Consider the following 10,278-nt stretch of genomic DNA (forward strand, 5'->3'; position numbering starts at 1 on the left):
GGTTGAGGCGATCCTGACGACAAATTATTCTATCAGTCCTTCTGATTATAGAATCCCCTACTACGACCAGCTGTCTAGGCCTTCCTGCACTACCCTCACCACTCCTTCCAGATGGTCTGCCCTCCCGGCTGTTAGGGATATCAGTGACATCCAGGGTTGCCACCCCAGAGCTTGCCACCCCCACATCTTCGCCCAACCTGGCAAATCTGTTTGGGTGCACAAACCCAGGCCTGGCCTTCCTTTTATGTGAGCCCCTACCACTCCCTCTCGTTACAGTAACCCATCTTCCTACCTGATAATCCTGATTAGCCCCTCCGCCCTCCACATCAATTCCATTAGCTACCTGCTCAGAGAGCAGAAGACCCCTTTCAAGGTTGTTGGTTCACTCCAGTGTTGCAACTTGCTCCTCCAGATTGCTAACGTGAGTTTCCAGAAGGGCAACCCGCTCATGTCTGTTGCAGTGGTATCCATCCTGGAGCTGTTGATCCATTGCTGTATACATGCAGCATACTGTGCACTGCACAAAACCTTCCACTGCTAGCACTCATATCCCAGTTACAATATTAATAGGAAATGTCAGGAAATACCTTTGATAAGTAGTCATATACAGTGAGGAACAGAAGTATTTGAACACCCTGCGATTTTGCAAGATTTCCCACTTAGAAATCATGGAGGGGTCTGAAATTCACATTGTAGGTGCATTCCCACTCTGAGAGACAGAATTAAAAAAAACATTCAGGAAATCACATTGTATGATTTTTAAAGAATTTATTTGTCTTGCACTGTTGAACATAAGTATTTGAACACCTGAGAAAATCAGTGTTAATATTTGGTACAGAAGCCTTTGTTTACAATTAGAGAGGTCAAACGTTTCCTGTAGTTCTTGACCGGGTTTGCACACACTGCAACAGGGATTTTGGCCCACTCCTCCACACAGATCTCCTCTAGATCTGTCAGGTTTCGGGGCTGTCGCTGAGCAACATGGAGTTTCAGCTCCCTCCAAAGATGTTCTATTGGATTTAGGTCTGGAGACTGGCTAGGCCACTCCAGAACCTTGATATGCTTCTTACGGAGCCACTCCTTGGTTATCCTGGCTGTGTGCTTCGGGTTGTTGTCATGTTGGAAGACCTAGCCACGACCCATCTTCAATGCTCTGACTGAGGGAAGGAGGTTGTTGCTCAAAATCTCACAATAAATGGCCCCATTCATTCTCTCCTTAATACAGTGCAATTGTCCTGTCCCCTTCACAGAAAAGCACCCCCAAAGCATGATGTTACCACCCCCATGCTTCACAGTAGGGATGGTGTTCTTGGGATGCAACTCATCCTTCTTTTTCCTCCAAACACAATGAGTGAAGTTTAGACCAAAAAGTTCTACTTTGGTCTCATCTGACCACATGACTTTCTCCCATGCCACCTCTGGATCATCCAGATGGTCATTAGCAAACTTCAGATGGGCCTGGACATGTGATGACTTGAGCAGGGGAACCTTCCGTGCAATGCATGATTTGAAACCATGACGGCGTAGTGTTCTACAGACCGTGACCTTTGAAACTGTGGTCCCAGCTCTCTTCATGTCATTGACCAGTTCCTCCCTTGTAGTTCTGGGCTGATTCCTCACCTTTCTTATCATCAATGATACCCCACGAGGTGAGATCTTGCATGGAGCCTCAGTCCGAGGGAGACTGACAGTCGTCTTTAGCCTCTTCCATTTTCTAACAATTGCTCCAACAGTTGATCTATTTTCACCAAGCTGCTTGGCAATTGCCCCGTAGCCCTTTCCAGCCTTGTGTAGGTCCACAATTTTGTCACTGGTGTCTTTTGACAGCTCTTTGATCTTGCCCATGGTAGTAGTTGGCGTCTGACTGACTGTGGGGTGGACAGGTGTCTTTAAAGAGCTCAGACAGGTGCTACTAAGATAGATTAATGAGTGGAGTAGAGGTGGACATTTTAAAGGCACAGTAACAGGTCTTTGAGAGCAAGAATTCTTGCTCTCTTTGGTGTTCAAATACTTATGTTCAGCAGTGCAAGACAAATATGGTGTCCGTTTATGAACCAGCGGTAATAGATCGCTGCTCAGTTCTCCGGCATTCTCGGAGAACACAGTTCTCCTGTGAATGTAGTTTATGAAGCAGTTCTCCGAACGAAGGGAGAACGGTCTCCAAACTCTGGAAAACGGCTCATTTTACTATAATCTCGCGAGATTACAGTAAAAGATCAGTTTACTAAGCAGAGGTAAATTATCTCTGCTTAGTTTTCGGTCCCTCTGATTCTCCAGCTCTGGGCTGGAGAATCTGGAGGGAGAACACAGATCTCCAGAGAAGGGCTGACATGATCTCCTGAGTGTCATAAACTGTGAATGACCAGAGAATAGCTGAGATCTGTTGAATCGCAGCTAGTCTCTGTGTCATAAACGGACACCAAATATATTCTTTAAAAATCATACAATGTGATTTCCTGAGGTTTTTTTTAAATTCTGTCTCTCAGAGTGGGAATGCACCTACAATGTGAATTTCAGACCCCTCCATGATTTCTAAGTGGGAGAACTTGCAAAATTGCAGGGTGTTCAAATACTTCTGTTCCTTACTGTAAATCTGGTGAGTGTTCTGTGTTTATGGTGGAGGATTACGTGGACACTATGGCACTGATTGTTGGAAATTTTTGAGCACGGACACTATAATAAGTTTGACGGCATTGTGCATTATACTCCTAGATTGTAAGCTCGAAAGAGCAGGGCCCTCGAACCCCTCGTGTTTTGTTTTGTTACTGTATTGTCTCATGTTCTGTCCCCCACTATAATGTACAGTGCTGAGCAAACCTTTTAGCGCTATATAAATACTGTATAATAATAATAATAATAATACTGTGAATAACTGAAAGCACTTGGACACTTTATATGCACAGAGAGACTTTATCGAAGCACAAAGGACACTTTATTGAATCATGTTTAATTTTTATTTGCAGAGATGAGCATTGTAGAGACTATGCTTGTTTATTGCACGTTTAAACAAAAAACAATATCGCTGTATAAAAGGTAGGGTATACAGTGAAGGAAATAAGTATTTGATCCCCTGCTGATTTTGAATGTTTGCCCACTCACAAAGAAATGATCAGTCTAAAAATGGTTATTTATTGCTATGTAAAGTAATATTTTTCAGTACCTACCCTGGACCAATACTACCTTCTAGGTTCAGTATTATAATTAAATTTAACTTTAACTTGTATATACAATTAAAAACTTCATGCAAATAATCATCAATACAGTATATCTAAATAACAAAACGTGATCCAATAATATAAAAAATTCAGTGCACATAATTCAAACAAAATTTGTCCAAAAAGTACAATGGTTTAATAGCTGAAATATAATATCATTTGTGATGATATTATAATTAATCATGAGGGAATTTACATATTATGATCACGTATGTAGGAACTGTTTTATTAGTTGATTAACAGTATATAGTTTTGGGATGATACAGCTTTCAGGGAGGTAATAGGTTTGTTAAAATTTTAATTTACACACGGCAACAATGTTTTTTGTTTTAGAATACGATAGTCATGCAATCTAAGGGAAGATGCACCAACCCTGCCCGTTATTGCGGATTCCTGATTTCAGAGATCCATCCTGCAGGGATTGGGATAGGGTATACTGTATATAAAGGCTGATACGGTTAGTTTAGCATTTGGTAAAGGAGCTGTGGTGAATTAAGGGATCACATCCAAAGCATTGGTTCACATTATTTATACTACACTTCATGTTTTAATAATTTCAATATTATTTTATTGATTTTATATTTATGTTTACATATTTATTTTTCTTGATATTATTATTGTTCATAAGTACTCTTTTTTTTGTTCCTTTCATGTAAAATGAAAAAAATGTTTTTGGAATGACAACCAAAATATACTTATCCTTTTGGTAGCAAACAGTAAAGTTTACCCAATGTTACTGCAATGCGCGTTGATGCTCAAAACATTGCAGTGCCTTAATTTTTATTTGGGCACTAATGCATCTTGTCATGGCAGTATGGCACATGCGTGTTTCGCACTGCAGCTCTCAGATGTGAACTATGTATGCATTGTGGTGTACTGTGTTGAAAAGAATAACGCAGGCCCATTGAAACCTGTGTTTCTCCCCCCCCTCCTCCACACAGTACCTCACTTACCGCCTACGAGATTGCCACTCATTTCCACAACAAGACTGACGCAATCCGTAAGCACATAGTCAACTCGCAATCTACCTCCCCACCTAGCCTCCCCCCCATCTCCCCCTCATCTCTTCCCTCCTCTGATCTCGCAACCGCATTGCCCCCCACCACACCCATGGCCCCGCTTACCGTAACCCCCCCAGCACTGCACTCCTTCAGCCCTGCTACCACTGAGGAAGTCACCAGGGTCTTCTCTGAAGCCCACCTCACTACCTGCCCCCTGGACCCTATCCCCTCTCAACTCCTTCGGTCACCCCCCTCTTCTCTCATCTGCTCCCTCACCCACATCTCCAATCTCTCCCTCTCTACCAGCGTATTCCCCACCCCCCTAAAGCATGCACACATCACCCCCATACTCAAAAAGCCCTCCCTGGACCCCACTGACCCAAACAACCTCAGACCCATCTCCCTGCTGCCACTCACTTCCAAGCTCCTTGAGCGCTTAGTCTACGACCGCCTAAGCGCCCACCTAACTGGCAACAACCTTCTTGATCCACTACAGTCCGGCTTACATCCCCTACACTCCACCGAAACCGCCCTCCTCAAAATCACCAACGACCTACTAACCGCCAAAGCCAAAGGCGACTACTCTGTCCTCCTTCTCCTGGACCTCTCCGCGGCCTTCAACACAGTTGACCACCCCCTCCTCCTTAATAAACTACTCTCCCTTGGCATCAGAGACACCGCTCTCTCCTGGTTCTCCTCTTACCTATCCCGACGCTCCTTCAGCGTTTCCTACAACAGTGGCACCTCCCCTTCCCTCCCCCTCTCTGTTGGGGTCCCCCAGGGCCCTGTCCTTGGACCCCTTCTTTTCTCCATCTACACCTCCTCCCTTGGCAAATTCATACACTCCCACGGCTTCAACTACCACCTCTACGCTGATGACACTCAAATTTACCTCTCCACCCCTCACCTCACCCCCACATTCTCCGCCCGCATCACTTACCTCCTAAACGACATCTCTGACTGGATGTCGCTCCATTTCCTCAAGCTTAACCTCCCCAAAACCGAGCTTCTTTTCTTTCCCCCTGCCCACGCCCCCCCCCCCCATCCTATCCATCACTACCAACAACACCACCATCAATCCCACCCCGCAAGCCAAAGTCCTTGGTGTCATTCTGGACTCAAACCTTTCCTTCCAACCTCATGTCAAATCAATTACAAACACATGCAGGCTCCACCTTCGCAACATCGCCAAGATACGCACCTTCCTTACCCCAGACACCACTAAACTACTCGTACACTCCCTGATTATCTCATGCCTCGATTACTGCAACTCCCTCCTCACTGGCCTACCGCAGTGCAGGCTCTCCCCGCTTCAGACCATTCTGAACTCAGCGGCTAGACTCATCCACCTCACTAACCGCTCCACCTCTGCCACCCCCCTCTGCCTATCCCTCCACTGGCTCCCTATTGCCCAACGCATCAAATTCAAACTACTAACTCTGACCTACAAAGCCATTCACAACACTGCCCCTAACTACCTCACCAACTTGATTCCCAGGTACCACCCTACCCGTACCCTTCGCTCTTCACAGGACCTCCTTCTATCTTGCTCCCTGATCTCCTCCTCCCACGCACAACTGCAAGACTTCTCCAGGTCCTCCCCCATCCTCTGGAACTCACTACCCCAATCCATCAGACTGTCACCTTCCCTCCTCACCTTCAGGCGCTCCCTGAAAACCCACCACTTCAGGGAAGCCTACCCCACCCTCACCTGACAGCCGTTCTCCTTCATTCCTCCTACCACTCCATCCCCCACAGCCATTTCCTCCTGTACCACTACCCCCTCCCTCCTAGATTGTAAGCTCGAAAGAGTAGGGCCCTCTAACCCCTTGTGTGCTGTTTGTAGTTGCTGTACTGTTTCATGTATTGTCCCCCCCTCTATTGTACAGCGCTGAGCAAACCCTTTGGCGCTATATAAACTCAATGTAATAATAATAATAATGCATTAAAAACAAGGTTAGCACAAGGAACACACAAAATCATGTGTGTTAATGCACGTGCAGTAATGCACCACAAATGTCTGACTCAGTCTTTGTTGGAAGATAATCTTAAACCTAAGTGTAAATACTTTATCTGCCCACAATTGAAAATGAATATTCCTAGTGTACAGAACATTACAATACTGGCAGAGTTTGTCCATGAAACCTTTTTGGTTATAAATAGTATTGAGTTGAACAAACCTGGGTCAGTATAGCAGGGGTTCGCTGAACTTCAAAGAGGTTAGGATTCTGAATCCAAACCCCACTGAAATCAATAGGAGTGAATTAGGTCCTTACTGGGTCATAAAATAGATCTTGGCATTTTAGACTGAGCAGCCAATTTTTCCAGGGACTGGGGGGGGGGGGGGACTGCACTGGAAACATCACTGTATTGATTACAGTGCAGTCCCCCTTTATATTACAGTGCCTTTTACATTACAGTACCCCTAGCAATCACAGCCCCCTTGCAGTCATGCCCCCATTTTCTATTTAATCAGAGTGCCCCCTTTTGCTCTCTGCCTCCCCCTACACAGTCCTACCTTTGGCAGGGCACAGGCAGGATTCAGCTGTGTGTCCTCTCCATGGTCTCCATCCCTGATGACAATGTCATCTTATCAGCAAAGCAGGGGGCAGGAGGGGCTACAGATCTGGATCATATTTACAGCATATTTTGGCCAAAGAGCAGCAAAGAGAAATCCCCATATATTCAGCAAAGAGATGGCCCAATACAGCAAAGAAACTTCCTCATATATTAAAAAAAGGCCCAATCCAGTAAAGAGACATCCCCATATATTCAGCAAAGATAAATCACCATCCACCAAAGAGGCATCCCCATATAGCAAAGAGACATCCAAAACCAGCAAAAACACAGCCCCATCCAGGAAAGAGACAGCCCAATCCAGCAAAAAGACAGCCCCATCCAGCAAAGAGATACCTGCAGCCCCATAAACCAAAGAAACGGCCCCATTCAGCAAAGAGACAGTTCCATATAGCAAAGAAACAGCCCCACATAGCAAAGAGATGGCCTAATCCAGCAGAGACAGCTCCATATAGCAAAGAGATGGCCCAATCTAGCAAAGAGACAGTCTAATCCAGCAAAGAGACAGCCCCATCCAGCAAAGAGACAGCCCCATCCAGCAAAGAGACATCTCAATGCAGCAAAGAGACATCTGCATATAGCAAAGATACATCCCCATATAGCAAAGAGATGGCCCAATCCAGCAGAGACAACTCCATATATCAAAGAGACAGCCACATTCAGCAAAGAGACAGCTCCATATAGAAAAGAGACTGCCCAATCCAGTAAAGAGACATCTCCATGTAGCAAAAAGACACCCCAATCCAGCAAAGGGACAGACTCATATATCAAAGAGACATCCCAATCCAGACAAGAGACATCTGCATATAGCAAAGAGCCCCATTCAGTAAAAAGACAGCTCCATATAGAAAGGAGACTGCCCAACCCGGAAAAAAGACAGCTCCATATAGCAAGGAGAGAGCCCCAGTCAGAAAAGAGACAGTCCCATATAGCAAAGATATGGCCCTTTCCAGCAGAGACAGCTCCATATAGCAAAAAGACAGCTCCATATAGAAAAGAGACGGCCCAATGCAGAAAAGAGAAAGCCTCATATAGCTAAGTGACAGCCCCATATAGAAAAGAGACAGACCAATCTTGCAGAAACAGCTCCATATAGCAAAGAGACAGCCCCATATGGGAAAGTGCTGGCCCAATCCTGCAGAGACAGCCCCATTCAGCAAAAAGACAGCTCCATATAGAAAAGAGACTGTCCAATCCAGCAAAGAGAAAGCCCCATATAGCAAAGCGACAGCGCCTTATAGCAAACTGACAGCTCCTTATAGCAAAGAGACAGCCTCATATAGCAAAGAGACTGCCCCATATAGAAAAGAGACCAGCCAGTGCAGCAAAGAGAAAGCCTCATATAGCAAAGAGACAGATCCATATAGCAAAGAGACAGCTCCAGATAGCAGAGAGATGGCCCAATCCAGCAAAGAGACAGCTCCATATAGCAAAGAGACATCCCAATCCAGCAGAGACAGCTCAATTCAGCAAAGATACAACTTCATATAGCAGAGAGATGGCCCAATCTAGCAAAGAGACCACTCCATATAGCAAAGAGATGGCCCAATTCAGTGGAGACAGCCCCATTCAACAAAGAGGCAGCTCTATATAGCAAAGAGACAGCTCAATCCACCCTCTCCCTCCCCCCACGGCTGCAGACTGTTTGGCTGTATAGGTGCTCTCATCTTCCTCCACTGTGCAGCTGTCATTGTGTGCCGGCCGATGTTAGGAGGAAGCCCGCCATTGAAGCTGGAGGCGCTTCCAGTATGTCACTGACTGGAGCCTTCCTGCACTCCCTAGATTGCTGGCGTCGGCCCTGCTATACGAATGGCCGCATAGCAGGTGGTGAATGGCAGCCATGGTCTGTGTTAGCCCTGTTCAGGCCGCGGTCGCTGTTTACCTCCCACTGTGCAGCCTGGTTATCAGCAGGTCTCCCTTCTTAGAACACACATCCCGGCGGCCCAAGTACGGGCCTGGAGTGAATATGTCAAATTAAAAATGCCATATTTCTGGGCTAATAAGCAAGGGATGTCAACAAAAATAGCATGAAGAGGTGGGCACTGCCACGGGAAACATCTACCAATGCAAAAGAAAAAAAAATTTGGGGCTAATTTACATTAGTGCATTGATCTGTGTTTTAGTGCAGATGTGAAATGCAGGCCAATCCAAGAACACCTAAAAAGAACAATTGTTTTTATGTGTCCTATTCACACTACAACATGTATGCACTTTAACACAAGGCAGGTCAATGTGTGTAAAACGCAGGTCAATGCAGCGCCACTCAACGCCATGCAAGTGAAGAAAAAAGGTCTGCTTTGTTATTTATTTTGTGACCCACAGAATGTTACATCACAAGAAATACTTGAAAATGCAGTGCATTTTAATGTGTGCTAAAATGCACATCGACACAAGTCAACGCTTCTTAAAATGTGCATAAAATGGAATGAAATGTACATCCATTTTACCTGCATTTTATAGCAACTCAGTCCAAGTTCAACCTTAAAGTTCCATGCAGCCAGGAGCATTTTTTTTTCTTTTAGCACTGATATTTAAAAAGGAAAATGTTTTAAAATGGGGAGCAACTGACTTTGACAGCCATCATTACCAGCTTGTTTGTTTTAACAACAGAAAACAGATTGCCCCCCCTTAATAGTCTTCTTTGTGTTTTGGGGGACATTTGGAGGGGTTTGTGTTGTAGCACACCCTTTGGTGATGCTTGGCTAGATATAAAGGTTCAGCTCCCACCTGAATCTGGTGACACCTCCGATTATACCCAGAACACTTCGACACTCTGAGAATATTTTTTATGGGTTTTATTGAAGAAGACAAACCCTGAAAAAGAACTAGCTGATTTAACACAGGTAATGTACTATGGCAGTGCGGTATCCTGCCACGGTGGAAATCACAGTGGTGACCCAGGATTCTCAACCATACAGGTTGAGGGGCTCCAGGCAGTTCTCATAATGCAGAGGAAACTGGTTTATTGGTTTCCTCTTTGGTTTGTAAAGCCTGTTTTGGGACCTGTAGACTGGAGATTTCTAAGAGATTTGGGAGGGATGAAATCTCCAATCCTGGGTCCATGTTTTGAGAGCAGCCAGTGCGCTGATTGCACAGCTGTGTGCAGGCCTTTTTGTGGAGGCCAGGCCATGATTCTGGGCTCCACCCCAGCAGATAGGAGTCCGGAGGGCTCCACCCTGGCAGACGGGAAGTCTCTGCCTTGGAGTCAGGTGGGCTTCACCAAGGAGAGGTGGAAGCCAGACTAGCTGTGTGCTAGAGGTTTGCTGTGTGCAAAAGCAACCTTTTGGAAGGAGTCTGCAGGAGACAGACATAAAGCGGTATCCCTAAGAGAGCCAGAAGGCTGAATGTTGTTTAATTTGTTTGATGGTAGATACCCCTGCGTGGGAAGCATTTATGAAACTTTTTCTTTTAAATAAAATTGGGCAAAAAGGTCCTTAAAAAGAAGAATAAGCGAGTTGCTGTGTGCTTTAAAAAGAAAAGTCTAC

The sequence above is a fragment of the Staurois parvus genome, unplaced genomic scaffold (genome assembly GCF_062004578.1).
Source record: "Staurois parvus isolate SC_StPar_1 unplaced genomic scaffold, SC_StPar_1.0 ptg000669l, whole genome shotgun sequence".
Classification (NCBI taxonomy): Eukaryota; Metazoa; Chordata; class Amphibia; order Anura; family Ranidae; genus Staurois; species Staurois parvus.